This window comes from Panthera onca, chromosome C1 (assembly GCF_046562875.1).
Source record: "Panthera onca isolate mPanOnc1 chromosome C1, mPanOnc1 haplotype 2, whole genome shotgun sequence".
Lineage (NCBI taxonomy): Eukaryota > Metazoa > Chordata > Mammalia > Carnivora > Felidae > Panthera > Panthera onca.
The window spans coordinates 83,001,359-83,014,838 of record NC_138346.1 but is presented as its reverse complement, the minus strand read 5'-3'; the positions used below and the strand labels follow the sequence as shown (position 1 = coordinate 83,014,838).

The 13,480-nt window shown below is 36.1% G+C and overlaps 1 long non-coding RNA gene across 1 annotated transcript; it reads right to left on the bottom strand.

Moving 5' to 3' along the window:
• Positions 1 to 191: 191 nt before the first annotated feature.
• Positions 192 to 10,497, bottom strand: LOC144617056 (uncharacterized). The gene is made up of 3 exons (XR_013557061.1): positions 10,311 to 10,497; positions 3,125 to 3,208; positions 192 to 439 (listed from the first exon to the last, which is right to left on the bottom strand). It is a non-coding gene; the product is annotated as an uncharacterized LOC144617056 (long non-coding RNA).
• Positions 10,498 to 13,480: the final 2,983 nt, after the last annotated feature.

The window sequence follows — 13,480 nt, the reverse complement described above, 5'->3', positions numbered from 1 at the left end:
AACATTCATAAAAATTGTCAAAATTAACTTTTTCTGACTTCTAGAAATAAAGCAAAGACTTGCACAATCTAAAGAGCATTTATTCAAGAAAAATAACTGAATTTTGGTGAAAACAGCAAGCTTTGCAGCATTTTAACTTGCCCTGTTCTGGTTACCCTCTCCTCAGGTCTATCGTAACCTTGAAACCCAGGAGCCTTACACCATAGTAGCTATGAAAATCACCCAAGTAGACAATGAAGGGGAGAGAATGAATTTGGAGCTCCCAAAAAATCCCCAGTCAATTGTCACTATTTGACCCATCCAGCAACTCCCTGGAACAGCTGCCATTCATAATATTTGCCTTTATTTTACCTGAACTAGAGTTTGCTCGGTGAAGAGGGCTCTATCCCCAAGGCATTGTCCAAAACAGTGAGTGGTAATTGTTTAACATCACAGCTACCTAAAACAGAAAAAAACTTAAAAGGGAAATCTGGGGGTGCCTGGGTGGCTCAGTCAGTTGAGTGAGCTGAAGCTCAAGTCATGATCTCATGGTTTGTGAGTTCGACCCCACACTGGGCTTGCTGCTGTCAGCAGCGCAAGCCTGCTTCAATCCTCTGTCACACTCTCTCTCTGCCCTTCCCTCGTTCTCTCTCTCTCTCAAAAATGAATACGTTTTTTTAAAGGGAAATCTGGGAATCAGATATGCACAGTGGGCTTTGAAAAGCTCCAAAATATTTCTAGGGATCTAGAAGGCCACACGGTGGTGTAGGGCTGTATGCATCTCTCAGAAAAAGTAAAAGGCCCTATTTCTCATTTCTAGCCCAACCTGAGACCCAGTGCAAACAGGAAGTGAAGGCTAAGGCAGACTTATAAGATGCCAGAGCACTGAAGGCATACCCAACACAAACACACAGAGTCTCTTGGCAAAATCTTGGACACTTATTGTTTCAAGACTTATAAAAAAGTCATCCTGCAATTATTAGCTGACCACTAAGCTCACCAAGCAGAGACATCAATATATATATATATATATATATATATATATATATATATATATATATAAAACAAAAAATAGTAATTTTACAGAATTAGTCTAGGAAAGTCACTAAAAACAACAACAACAACAAATAGCAACAACAATAACCCCTGTGGTATGAAGGTACCACATTATATTACATAAAAATTTCAGTTTACAACAACAAAAAATAATTACAAGACTTGCTAAGACACAGGAAGTTATGGCCCATATACAGTGGAAAAAGCAGTTAATACATACTACCCCTGAGGAATCTTAGATGTTAAGCTTACTAGGCAAAGAATTAAAATCAGCTACTATAAACATGTTTAAAGAGCTAAAGGAAATCATAGCTAAGGAATTAAAGAGAAATATGAGAAAGATGACTTAGAGAATATCAGGGTGCCTGGGAGGATCAGTAGGTTAAACATTCGACTTTGGTTCAGGTCATGATGTCAGGTTTGTGAGTTCAAGCCCCACATCAGGCTCCGTGCTAACAGCTCAGGCTCTGGAGCCTGCTTCAAATTCTGTCTCTGTCTCTGTCTCTCTCTGCTCCTACCTTGTTCATGCTCTCTCTTTCTCTGTCAAAAATAAACATTAAAAAAATAGAATAAAGAATATCAACTATATATATACACACATATACATGTATACACATATATATACAATATATGTGTATACATGTATATGTATACATATTTATATATATAAATATAGTGCTCGCTTCAGCAGCACATATACTAAAATATATATATAAATATAAATATACATTTATATATAAGTATATAAATGTATATTTATATATAAGTATGTATATAAATATATACATAAATAAATAAATTTTGAGCTGGCAAAAGTAGAATTAGCAAACTTGAATATAGGTCAATAGAGACTGTCCAGTCTGAGAAACAGAAAGATTTGGGGGCGGGGGGGGAAAGAACAGACCCTCACAGATTTGCAGAACATCATCAGAAGTACCAGTATATGCATAACGGGAGTCTCAGAAGAAAAGAGAGAGAAAGAGACAGAAGAATATTTGAAGAAACAGTGGACAGACATTTCTCAAATTTGATGAAAAACATTAATCTGTAGATCCAGGAAGTTCAACCAACTCAAAGTATGATGAACATAAAGAGATCCATTCTCTTGCATATATAAATGATAGTCACACTTCAAAAGACAAAGAGTAAAAATGCATTTTTGTTTGTAATGCTTTTCTTCTTTTATATGAATTAAAAGATACATGCATAAATTATAAAACTTTGTTAATGGACATTAATACATAAGAATATAATTTATATGATAATAATAACACCAAAAATGGGGAGCAGAAAGGAACTAAAGCAAAGTTTTTGTATATTATTGTAATTAGGTTGGTATTAATCTGAAGTAGATTGTTTTAAGATAGCATGTTAATTGCAATCCCCATGGAAACCACTAAGAAAATTAACTCCAATAATATAATAGAAGAAACAACAAGAGAATTAAAATTGTACACTGGAAAATATCTAACACAGACGAATGCAGTGATTGAGAAGGAAAAAACATAATACATAGAACACAAATAACAAAATCATAAAAGTCCTACCTTACCAGCAATTACATTAAATGTGAAAAGATTAAGCACTTGAATCAAAAGATGGAGATTGGCAAAATGTATTTTGAAAAAATGACCCAACTGTATGCTGGCTATAAAAGACACACATTTGACTTAAGAAGCAAAGAGTTTGAAAGTAAAAGAATGGGGAATAGTCTCTTTGGTTATTGTAACAGAGACCCAGTAACTAAAAGAGACTTAAAATAGGTATAATGGTATCAAACAAAATAGACTTTAAAACAAAACTGATGACTTGGGTCAAAGAAGGGCATTTTATAATAAAAAGTGGGTCAATTCATCAGGATGGCATATCAATTCTAAATACATATGCACCTAGCAGCAGAACTCCAAAGTATGCAAAGTAAAAGTTTACAGAATTGAATAAATGGACAATTAAAAAATAACAGTGAGACATCAATGCCCCATTTCTAATAATGGATAGAACGTAAAGAGAGAAGACCAAGAAGAAAATATAAAAGTGTATCACCAATATAAGCCAACTAGACCTAACAAACATCTATAGGACAGTTTACCCAACAGCAACAGAATTCACATTCTTCCCAAGTGCTCGTGGAATAATTCTCCAGGATAGGCCATATGTTAGACCATATAACAAGCTGCAATAAATGTAAAATAATCGAAATCAGACAATGTATATTCTCCAACATCAATGGATTGATATTAAAAATCAATAACAGAAGGTAATCTTGTATGTCAAGTATACTTCACTAAATAAATACCAAAAAATTAACAGAAAATAATTTTGAGACATTTACAAATATGTGGAAATTAAACAACACTCTTCTAAACACCAAAGGGTGAAAAAAATCACAGGGGAAATTAGAATATATTTATTTTATAATCATGTACATATTTTAATATTGTGTTATTAGGTATATTTAAATTTGTTTATATTCCGGTTGATTCTTCATTATTCAGAAACACTGTTTTTCTATAGTAATACCTTTTGCTTTAAAGTTTGCTTTGCCTGATATGAGTACAATTACACCATTTTCCTTTGGTTATCATTTCACATTATATCTTTCATATTATTACTTCTAATCTTCAATAGTCCTTATATATAAGGCATATCTTTCATGAGCAGTATATGGTTGGTTATTGTTTCTCTGTCCACTTTGACCATCTTTGTCATTTAATTGGAATATTAATCCAAGTACTTAAGTGTAATTATTGATGTATTTAGGTATAAATCTACCTTTTTTTTTACTATATATTTCCTATTGTATCATCTTCTTTTGGATTAATCAAGTGTTAATTATTCCATTTGCCCCATGTTAGCTTGTTAGTGATATATATATATATGTGTTAGCTTGTTAGTGATATATTTTTTTATTTTATTAGTCACCCTAAAATAAGAAATGCCAAGATTCATTCATTGTTCATTGCATTCTACTTTAAGTTTGTGCTTTCATGACTTCTTGGATAATACTTTTAGTGTTGTCACGTATATTGATTCTATACTTATTTTAAGTCCCACAGTGATTTACTTACTATTATTTGCATTTATTTACCCTTCTCTATGTTAATTTTTTTCCTGCAGTGCTGTGTTTGAACCTGAAAAAATCCCTTTAAGACTGCTTTTGTTTGCCTGAAAATGAATTTATTTCACATTCTTTTCTGCTGAGTATATTTGTAGGTATAGAATTCTTGGTTGGCAGTTTTGGTCTTTTCAGAACTTTAAGAATGTCATTCCATTGTCTTCTGGATTCCATGGTTTCTATTAAAAAGTCAGCTGAAGTCTTTGTTGCTTAAAAAGTTTTTCTCTGACTACTTTTGATATTTTCCTTTTATTGTTGTTTTTCAGATGCTTGATTATAATACTCTGGGTGTATTTATCCTAAATACAGTTTGTGGAACTTTTTGAATTCATGACCTGCTATCTTTCATCAGTTTTGTAAAATTAGTTGCCAGTAGATTTGAAATGTTGCTTTTGTTCAATTTATGTTTTCCTATTCTTCTGGGACTCCAATTACTGGTATATCAAACTTTTAAAAAACTTTTATTTATTTTGAGAGGGGCGAAGGGCAGAGAGACAGGGAGAGAGAATCCTAAGCTGACACTGACAGTGTGGAGCCCGACATGGGGCTCGAACTCATGACCTGTGAGATCATGACCTGAGCTAAAATCAAGAGTTGGTTGCTTAACTAAATGAGTCACCCAGTCTCCCGTTATATCAGACTTTTAAATGTTGTTTCATATAACTCATATTTTCTCTCCTGTGGTTTTTATTCCTCTTAATCTTTATACGTAAACTTGAATATTTTATACTTCTCTCTTAGTTTACTTTTACTATTCTCTCTGATGTGCCTAATCTGTTACTAACTCATCTTTCAATTTGTTTTAGTTCTTGTAACTTTCGGTTCTAGCATTTCTGTTTGGTCCTGTTTTTTACGTGTTTGGCAATTTTTAAATTGGATGATAAACATCATGTGTGAAAAATTGCAAAGATTCTACAGGAAGTTATCTTTTATCCTGAAAGGATTTGATATGCTCCAGTCATATAACATATGGACTGAGCACATTACTCAAGTCAATGCTGGGTTTCAGATTTTGTTAGCCTTATTGATTTTCAGTTTGTTCTAACTCTTAAAATATAGCCTTTAATTTTTAAGAAGTAGCCTTCTTGGATTCTCTTCTGAAATCCTGAGGTGTTTACTTAGGCTCTAGCACCTTGGTGGTTTCTAAATTTTCATCTCTGTCTCCCAAGGTTTCCAAGGCTGTGAAAATCTCTGCTCAGCTATTTAACATCCAAGCTGTTCCTTTGCACTTAGTTTCTCTGCATTTTACCCTGCACAGTTTAGGAGTCAGCACATGCCTTGAGGGGACATTGTACATAAGTTCGGGCTTGCTCCTCTATGGTTTTCTCAATTCATGTATCTTAGTCTCTCAAGTCACAATCACCTTGGTAGCCTCAAACTACAGCATCTGTCTCCCTAACCCAGTGAGATTGCCATAAGCCCAGGCTGACACTTCTTCTTAGCTTCTATTACCCATGCCAAGAATCTGCCAATACACAAGTGAAAAGCTGAGGTGAATGTGGGGCTCAATTCATTACAGTTTTTTTCTCTCTGGGATCTTGGATTCCCTGGTACTGGCTTCCTTAGTTTTTCTCTGGTGACTCCAAATAGTTGTTGTATATATTATTTTTAAATGGTTGTTCTCAACAGGAGAGTTAAAATATTACAAGCTATTCTATCATAGCTAGAAGTGGAAGTTGAATCATTCACTTTTAATTTGCAATTTTCCATAATCTCTACTTTCAATATAGTCTTTCATTTGTGGTTTTAAAACTGCAGAGTTAAAACTGAGTCAGAAAAAGTATGTACCTGGGTGAACTTGAAATAAGAAAAATGAGTCAGGGAGGCATTTATTCAAATATTAAATAAAATCTGTACAATTGCTATTTTTCTATGGTTAGTCTAAATAACAAAGGGAAAATGGATTCCTAAATTATGTAGGTGTTAGTCTAATACTGCAAATTCAGCATTCTGTGTATTACAGGTCTAATGTCAGTATTGAACAACAAAATGAAAACACTCTATTGGTTTTATAAGTATAAAATATAGTGCCTTTCTGTAACATATATTTTGTATTACTTTTTGAATTCATAACATATATTTTCTCTCTACAGAAAGGTAAGTCCGACGCTTCAGTATGTAAGTTGTTTTTATTTTTTTTTGTTATTTTTTTTCAAGTGAAAGAAATAGGTCTCTTTACTATGTTGTGTAGGTCTTCTGGATGGGACATGCTCCATTTAGAGCTCGGTTTCCTGCTTGGAGGGACAATTAATATGCTTACTACTTGAGAAACAGCATGGCTCATTGGACTAAGCTTTGAGTCAGTAGTTTGGAGTTATAATCCTACTTCTACTACTGATTCAATTTATGTCCCTGGGCAAAACATTTAACCTCTGTATTTGTTCACCTAAAAAATGGGATAAAATGATCACTTATTTGAAAGAGTAGGTAGTAATAAAGAAATATTTAGTAGGTAGTATAAAGAAATGCGTACAATATATTTTGACCAGTTAAAATTACTACAAGTGTTCCTACAATTCAGTTCCCCCCAAAGCCTCAGTATTGCTTTGATTAAAATTCTTCTGATCTAAGTTAAAATGAAGCACAATAAAGTGCAGCTAAGTGTTTTAATTTGCATGCTTAAACAGATGGGAAAATCCAGTGTTGTTTAGCCTGAGAAAACAAAAATTTTTTAGAAATAAAGTGAAAAATAATTTTTCTTTACCCATTGTTTTTTTAATTGTAAAGAGTATTATTTGTCATACACATGTATTACTCTCTATTGCCTCAGTGCAAAAATTCACTTTTACACACAATAACAATAAACTTACATCCACTCTTTTCATTTTCTTATAATTCTCTAGAATGGAGTTGTAATAATAATTACTGTTAAATTTTATGATAATTTTATCTCAGCACAGATTTTTTTTAAAAATGCTCTCACCATATCATAAAAAGGAGCAAATATTCGGATAGTTCCTTTGCCTGGTACTTTACCTTACTTTGCATAATATATGCTTTTGAAAAAATGTAAAGATAATCTTTTTTTTTTTAATACAGAGAAATTTTCAAAATACTTGTATATAGGAAAGGTGCCATTGAAAGGAAGCCTTAAAAAGAATGCCTTTAAAAATTTAATAAATCACCCTCAATTTTTTTTCACAAATTTGAGTTTAATTTAAAATAGAGGACAATAAATTGACTTTCTTTACCATGTATCTCTTTATAACTATTTCTAGTGCACTGGTACTAGACTGAGACTCATTTTTTTAATCTATGAAATGGCAATAATATCATCAAGGCTACCTATTTAACAAAGTTGTAATGAAAATCAAGTAAGTATGTATAACAAAACACTTTGAAAACCATTTGTCTTGTTGGAGATAACATTGAGGAATGCTGTCATCTAATAGCCTCCAAGAAAGATCTCTGTATTCTTGAAGTCTTAATGTTTTTACTCCCTTGTCTAATATTTGTCACCATTCTAAGTAGTTTCCACCTCCTTAGAAATGACCCATTCAGCTCACTGGATGCTTTAACATCCAATTTTGAATCCACTGCCAGTCACAATTTTTTTCTATCACTGCATTGGTAACTCCCTGGCCACTGTCATCACAGACACAACTCCCCTCCAAAACCTTGAATTCTTATTCTTAGATAATAGTTCCTATCCTAGCTCACTTGCTTAAATATCAACCAGAAGGCAATGAGTCCAAATGGTGTCAGCCTTCTAATCCATTGCTCCTGTCACAACTCTACCCACAACAGCCTCTTCTAGATTGCATTTTCTCCTGTCCAACTCAAATTCCATTATTCAGTGTTTCAATACAATTCCTATAACTTTCTTTTCTTTTACTCAAAAATCACTTACTTAACAAACCCAACCAAGGTAGAACTCAATCATCTGTATGACATCTTTCTCAGTTTTTATCTCATCTCTCTGGCTGTTACTTTTTCATCCCCTTTCCTGGCTCTTTATCTTCCATTTGCTAAATTTCTTCTCTCTGTCCCCTCTCTACTTAAACACTTTTATTCATTCCCATGGACTTAAATACCTTTTATGTGCTGATAATTCCTAAATTTGTATCTGTAGGATTGCCCGTTCCGTGAAACTTCAGTCACATCCAAATGCTTACTTACTTTACATCTCTATTCAGATGTCTTGCGGTCATCTCAGATTTAACATTTTCAAAATTGAGTTCTTTGATTATTCATCTCTCTGCTTCCTTTTCTATATCTCTCCCTCTAAATATTCACCATCTCAACCAATGACATTATCTCTGCTCCTTTGCTTGAGAAAAAAGTAGCAGTCATCCAATTCATCAGTAAATCCTGTTGATTCTTCTTCCAAATTATATCTTGAATCTGTCTGCTTCTTTCCATATTAGTTCATAGTACCATAATCTCTTGCCTGACTTACTGTGACACCTTTCTCACTGGTCTCTGCTTTCTTTGGTAATTTCTTACAACCTGTTCTCCATATAAGAGCAAGAATAATCTTTAAAGACCTAAGCTAGAACTCCCTTACTTAAAACTGTCCAATGGCTTGATGCTTCACATTGAATAAAATCCAAGGACTTTACTTCTGTCTATAAGATATTGCATGGTCTGGGGCCTGAATTCCTGTTTCTCCTTATTCATACCACTGTCTTCATAGCCATGAAATCCTCTTTTCAATTTCTGGAATACATTACAGGCTTTGTACATACTGTTCCTCCTTAACTAGCTCGATTCATGGCTATCTCCTTTTCGTCTTGTGGGTTCAGTTTAAATACGTCTTCCTTAGTAGGTCCTTCCTGATTTATTCTAAATAATGCCTTTTTTCCTCTCCAGTTCCACCACTCTTCCGTATCTCAGCACCCTGTCTGCTTTTATACATAATCTTTCCCACTTGACAATTCCTTGTTTACTTGCTATTTTTCCATCTTCCTTATGATACTGTAAGCTCAATGAGGGAAGAGATGATATCCACTTCTTTTATCATTATACAACCAACACCTAGGACAGATCCTGTAGCTAATAATTACTTGTGGAATAAATGAATACCACAGATAAAGATGGACAATGTGATGAAAATGACGGATTCTTATGCAGTCTTGCATTAGAGACAATTTTAGGGCCATAACCATCAAAGCTTTATTTAAGATCTTAAACATTTGTTAAAATGGATGGAAAGCACTATTTTTGAGACAGTCTTAGGTATATAGCCTATTTTCCACTCCAGTCCTTTCAAATGATCTATGGTGATTTTCCCATCTATGAGACTTTTATAAAATACAATAAAACTAAATTGCTAAAAACATGAAATAAAAAAAACAAAATATAAGCCCAATTATTTTTAACTTCCACAGACTTAACATTATTCTTTAAGTTTCTATAAAACTTTTTAATTGAATGTTGTCAATGTCTATGCCAATCGCATTGAAGATCATAACAAAGAGTTTGAGCCAACGCTGGTTTGAGAACTGCATTTTTGAGTAGTGTTGTTTTACTCCAACTTGAATGAATGACTGGGGTCATTGGGATTGATTTATTCACTATATCTCAAAGCACATGCAGCCTTTGTTATAGAAAGAGGAGTTGAAAACCATTAGAAGTAAAATAGAAAACAAAATAAAAGCCATAAGATGTATAACATAGGCATACAATTTAGAAATAAAAGTTAGAAAATTAGTTGAAAAAAAGTTATAAAACTATGAAAACAGAAAACTAAGTCCCTGTAGTCATGAATATAAATTGGAGGGTGGGAAAATACCTCTGGATTTTGAAGGACATGAGAGTGGGAGAAAAGTCAAAATTTACCCTTGGGATGTTACACAAGAACCAGTTGGTTGTTGAGGATTCTATTACTACTGGTTAGTATAGCCTTTTTATCAAAGTGCTGGATACATTATTTCCACCACAGCTAGTATTTCCTAACTTTCCTAACTCATTTTCCTGCCTTAAAATATTCTGCCTTCATGTTTTGTCCCACGTCCATTCCCACATCTATATTCTCATTATTTCCTCCCCTTACACCCCACCATTGACATACTGCAATGCTATGCCTAGATCTAAGTAAAAAGAGAGGAGTAGCAGTAGCAAAAGCTAGGATATGGGGAATTTCATTTCCACCTTGAGCATTTAGGGAGAGGAGAATGTTCATAGAAGATATGCTATTATTTGCCTTCCTTTGACTTACCAAGTTACCAAGATTTTCCCCATGTACTATGCTTTACAGCATTGGTATATGAAAAATTCATTACTTATGCCACTTCAGGAACATCCATGTTATCTGAACACAGGAGAAGACTTTTATAGTACCTTTATAATATACTTTCACATAGTTACACAAATATATACTTTTAGAGTATATCGAAAGCAGCAGAAATATTTTTAAATCCTTCATCTTAGGGAAATTCAACATCCTTCATACTCCAAAGAATTTAGTCATTTTACTGACGATAAAGGAAGAGAGATCTGGCATGTCTATGCTTAATTTATATGTGGCTGTTGGTATGTCCAAAGGCAAGTGAGTACATTACAGTGGGTTTCTTCACAATATATGGCATACCACCCAATCTCAAAGGTACGTTCAAATCTGACCTAATTCAATTCCAGCTCTATTTCAGAGCTGAAGATTTAAACTTACTCCATACCTTTTAGAGCCATATGAGTTTCTAGCATAAAAAATCAATTGTCCTTTATTTTGGAAGCAGTCTATGACACTTGTTTACCTCTGTATCCTCATCTAGCCAACATACACTTGAATTTCTAGATTGAATTGGCCTTTCAAGATTCCTCCAGCTGGGAAAAACTTGCAGTTCAATTGAACTTCTTGTCTGAACTCTGGACTTGAAATTCCAGCATTAGAGTGAATAGAAGACCAGGTCTCAGGCATGGAGATTGAGTGGTGTTAGCTAAAGATGTTTAATACATAATTGTCTAATGCTCTGGCAGACCAGAATTCATGTTTCCTTTCCCTTTCTTCTCCTTCCTTCTTTTCTTCCTCAGTTTGTGCAGATTGCACTGTTAGGGAGGTGTTGGATATGTAGATTAACAAAAAGTGATTCTAGAAATAGGAAAGAAAGAGGGGCAGTAGGGTTAGCTGCAGCTACCTTTGTCTTCTTTTTAACCTTTGGAATTCCAGTGGGAATTAGTCACATTCTCTCATGTCTTACTAGGTTAAATTATTTTTGAATTTTTAAAAATATACAGAGGATGGGGGATTTTAGGAACAAAATAGGTAACTACTGTTACTGGATATTAATAACTTCTCCCATGGGGTTAAACTCTTTATTAGAGAAGAATAGTCTTCTAGTGTGTACGTGGACTTGTTGCTCCTCTTTCATACTACAGAAAAATAATTTCCACCTTCTCTTACATTCTTTTACTGGCAAATTTAGGTGGTTAGATAAGGAATATATTTTCAAGTTTTAGTCCTATTACTGGTTATTCCAGTTATTCCACTTGCTCTGATTTCACAATTCAAGAAATATGGAAGTGATGCAGAGATAAGACAACAGTGAGGCCTGATCCAGGGTATAACCAACATCAAATTCCTGAATGAATTAAATACACTCTTTGCTTCCAGAAACATTAGTGGCAACTTTTAGTGCAACTGGAGAATGCAAGAAGGTTTATATTTATTCCTCTGACCAGCTCATAAAGTTCAGAGAATTACATAATATGAGATCATTTAGACACCCTGAAGACCAACTTGGGACTTTTCTTAACTCTTGCACAATATCAGTCAAATTCTGAGCACCACAACTTGAGAACTGGAAATCTTGGAGAGAGTTTAAAGAGTCACAATAATTACTAATAACCTTGACAAGTTGTAGAAATGGGCAGATAATTACAGGATGAACTTAATAGAGAGAAATATAGAGTAATTTAGAGGAAGAGAAAAATAAAATGTGAATACAAGGGAGAAGGCTTGGCTTTGTGGGAAAAATGTGGGAATCAGTAAACCACCAGTAAAACATGAGTTAGCCGTACAGTACAGTTGCTTTATTATTCTTTATTAATAAACCCCCAAATTTATAGAATACACGCAAGAATATTGCACTTAAAAAAAAGGCAATAATCCCCTAGTCATCCATACAATTATACACCTATCACATGCTAGACACTTTGAGTGCAGGCATAATAAAATGGAGAAGACGTAAGATTCCTACCTTCACGGAGCTCGCTAAAGTGTGGTAAATGAGAAAGGTAGTACCTTTAATACTGTTTTAAGTTTGTATTTTGTAGCCAACTTCAAGTATAGCAAATACTGTGAGTTCCTTGAGGTAGGGATCCTGTTTTTGCATTTAGGATCCATTCCGTGCCTCCAGCACAGCACCTTGTAAGCCATCAACTCGTATTAAGGGGTAAAAATAAGTCCTAAAAGAACTAAAATTTGAAAAAGTAAATACTTGTCTGACCATCAAACATGTCGATCGAAATCAGGTTTCCTCTTCGGCACGTAATAAGTATTTGCGAACCTATTACGTGGAGAAGAGTTCTCAACACAATGCTTTGTGTATAAAAGGGATGGTGGGAATGCACTCAAATTGCACACGGTGATAACTGCCATGGATATCCTGACCGGGTTGACAGCCCATCCTCCACGAGTTTTTCCCCTTCTTTTTTAGCCAAAAGACAAAACGCTTAAGCAGTAGCTACAGGGTTGGGACGCGGAGCTAAGACTGGGGGCACAGACACCAGCTCGCGCGCACTGAGCTCCGCTCGGACTGGCTCACCCCGGCTTCCCCCGCGCCTCCGTGCGGACGAGGCGTCCCCCCAGAGGAAAGACAGGGTGCCGCAGACGCCCGTCGGAGTCACTGGCCACCCGCCCTGCCTCAGGCTCCTGTTCCTCTTGGGCTCCCACTGATCTTGCGAATGTACGCTCCAAAGAGACCAGCGGGGTGCGCGAGTAGAAAACCAGGCGCTCCAGGTCCCCGATCGCATCCAGTCACCCACCCACTCGAGCCCCGCAGCCCAGCAGGCCCAGCAGGCCGGACGCCGAGGCCTCGCGGTAACGAGCCTTCATCCGCCCCGCCTCCTCGCCCTCCAGCCGGCCCCGCCCTCGCACTCACCCCTCCCCCGCTCCCGCCTCGCTTCCCCGACAATCTCCTCGCGCTCCCGGCCCGGCACGCGCGCTGCGCCCGGCCGCCGCTGCCGCCGCCGCCGTCGCCGCCGCCGCCGCGGCGGAGCGTTTCTCCGCGGTGCCTGGCTTCCAGCTTCGGGCCGGAACCGGAAGTCTGGGGGGCGGGGCCGGCGGAGGCCAGGGGACCGAAAACGCGGCCGAGCCCGGAGCCCGGAGCCGGAGCCAGAGCCTGGACCAGAACTTGGCCGCCGCTTGCACCGCTGCCGCCGCCGCCGCCC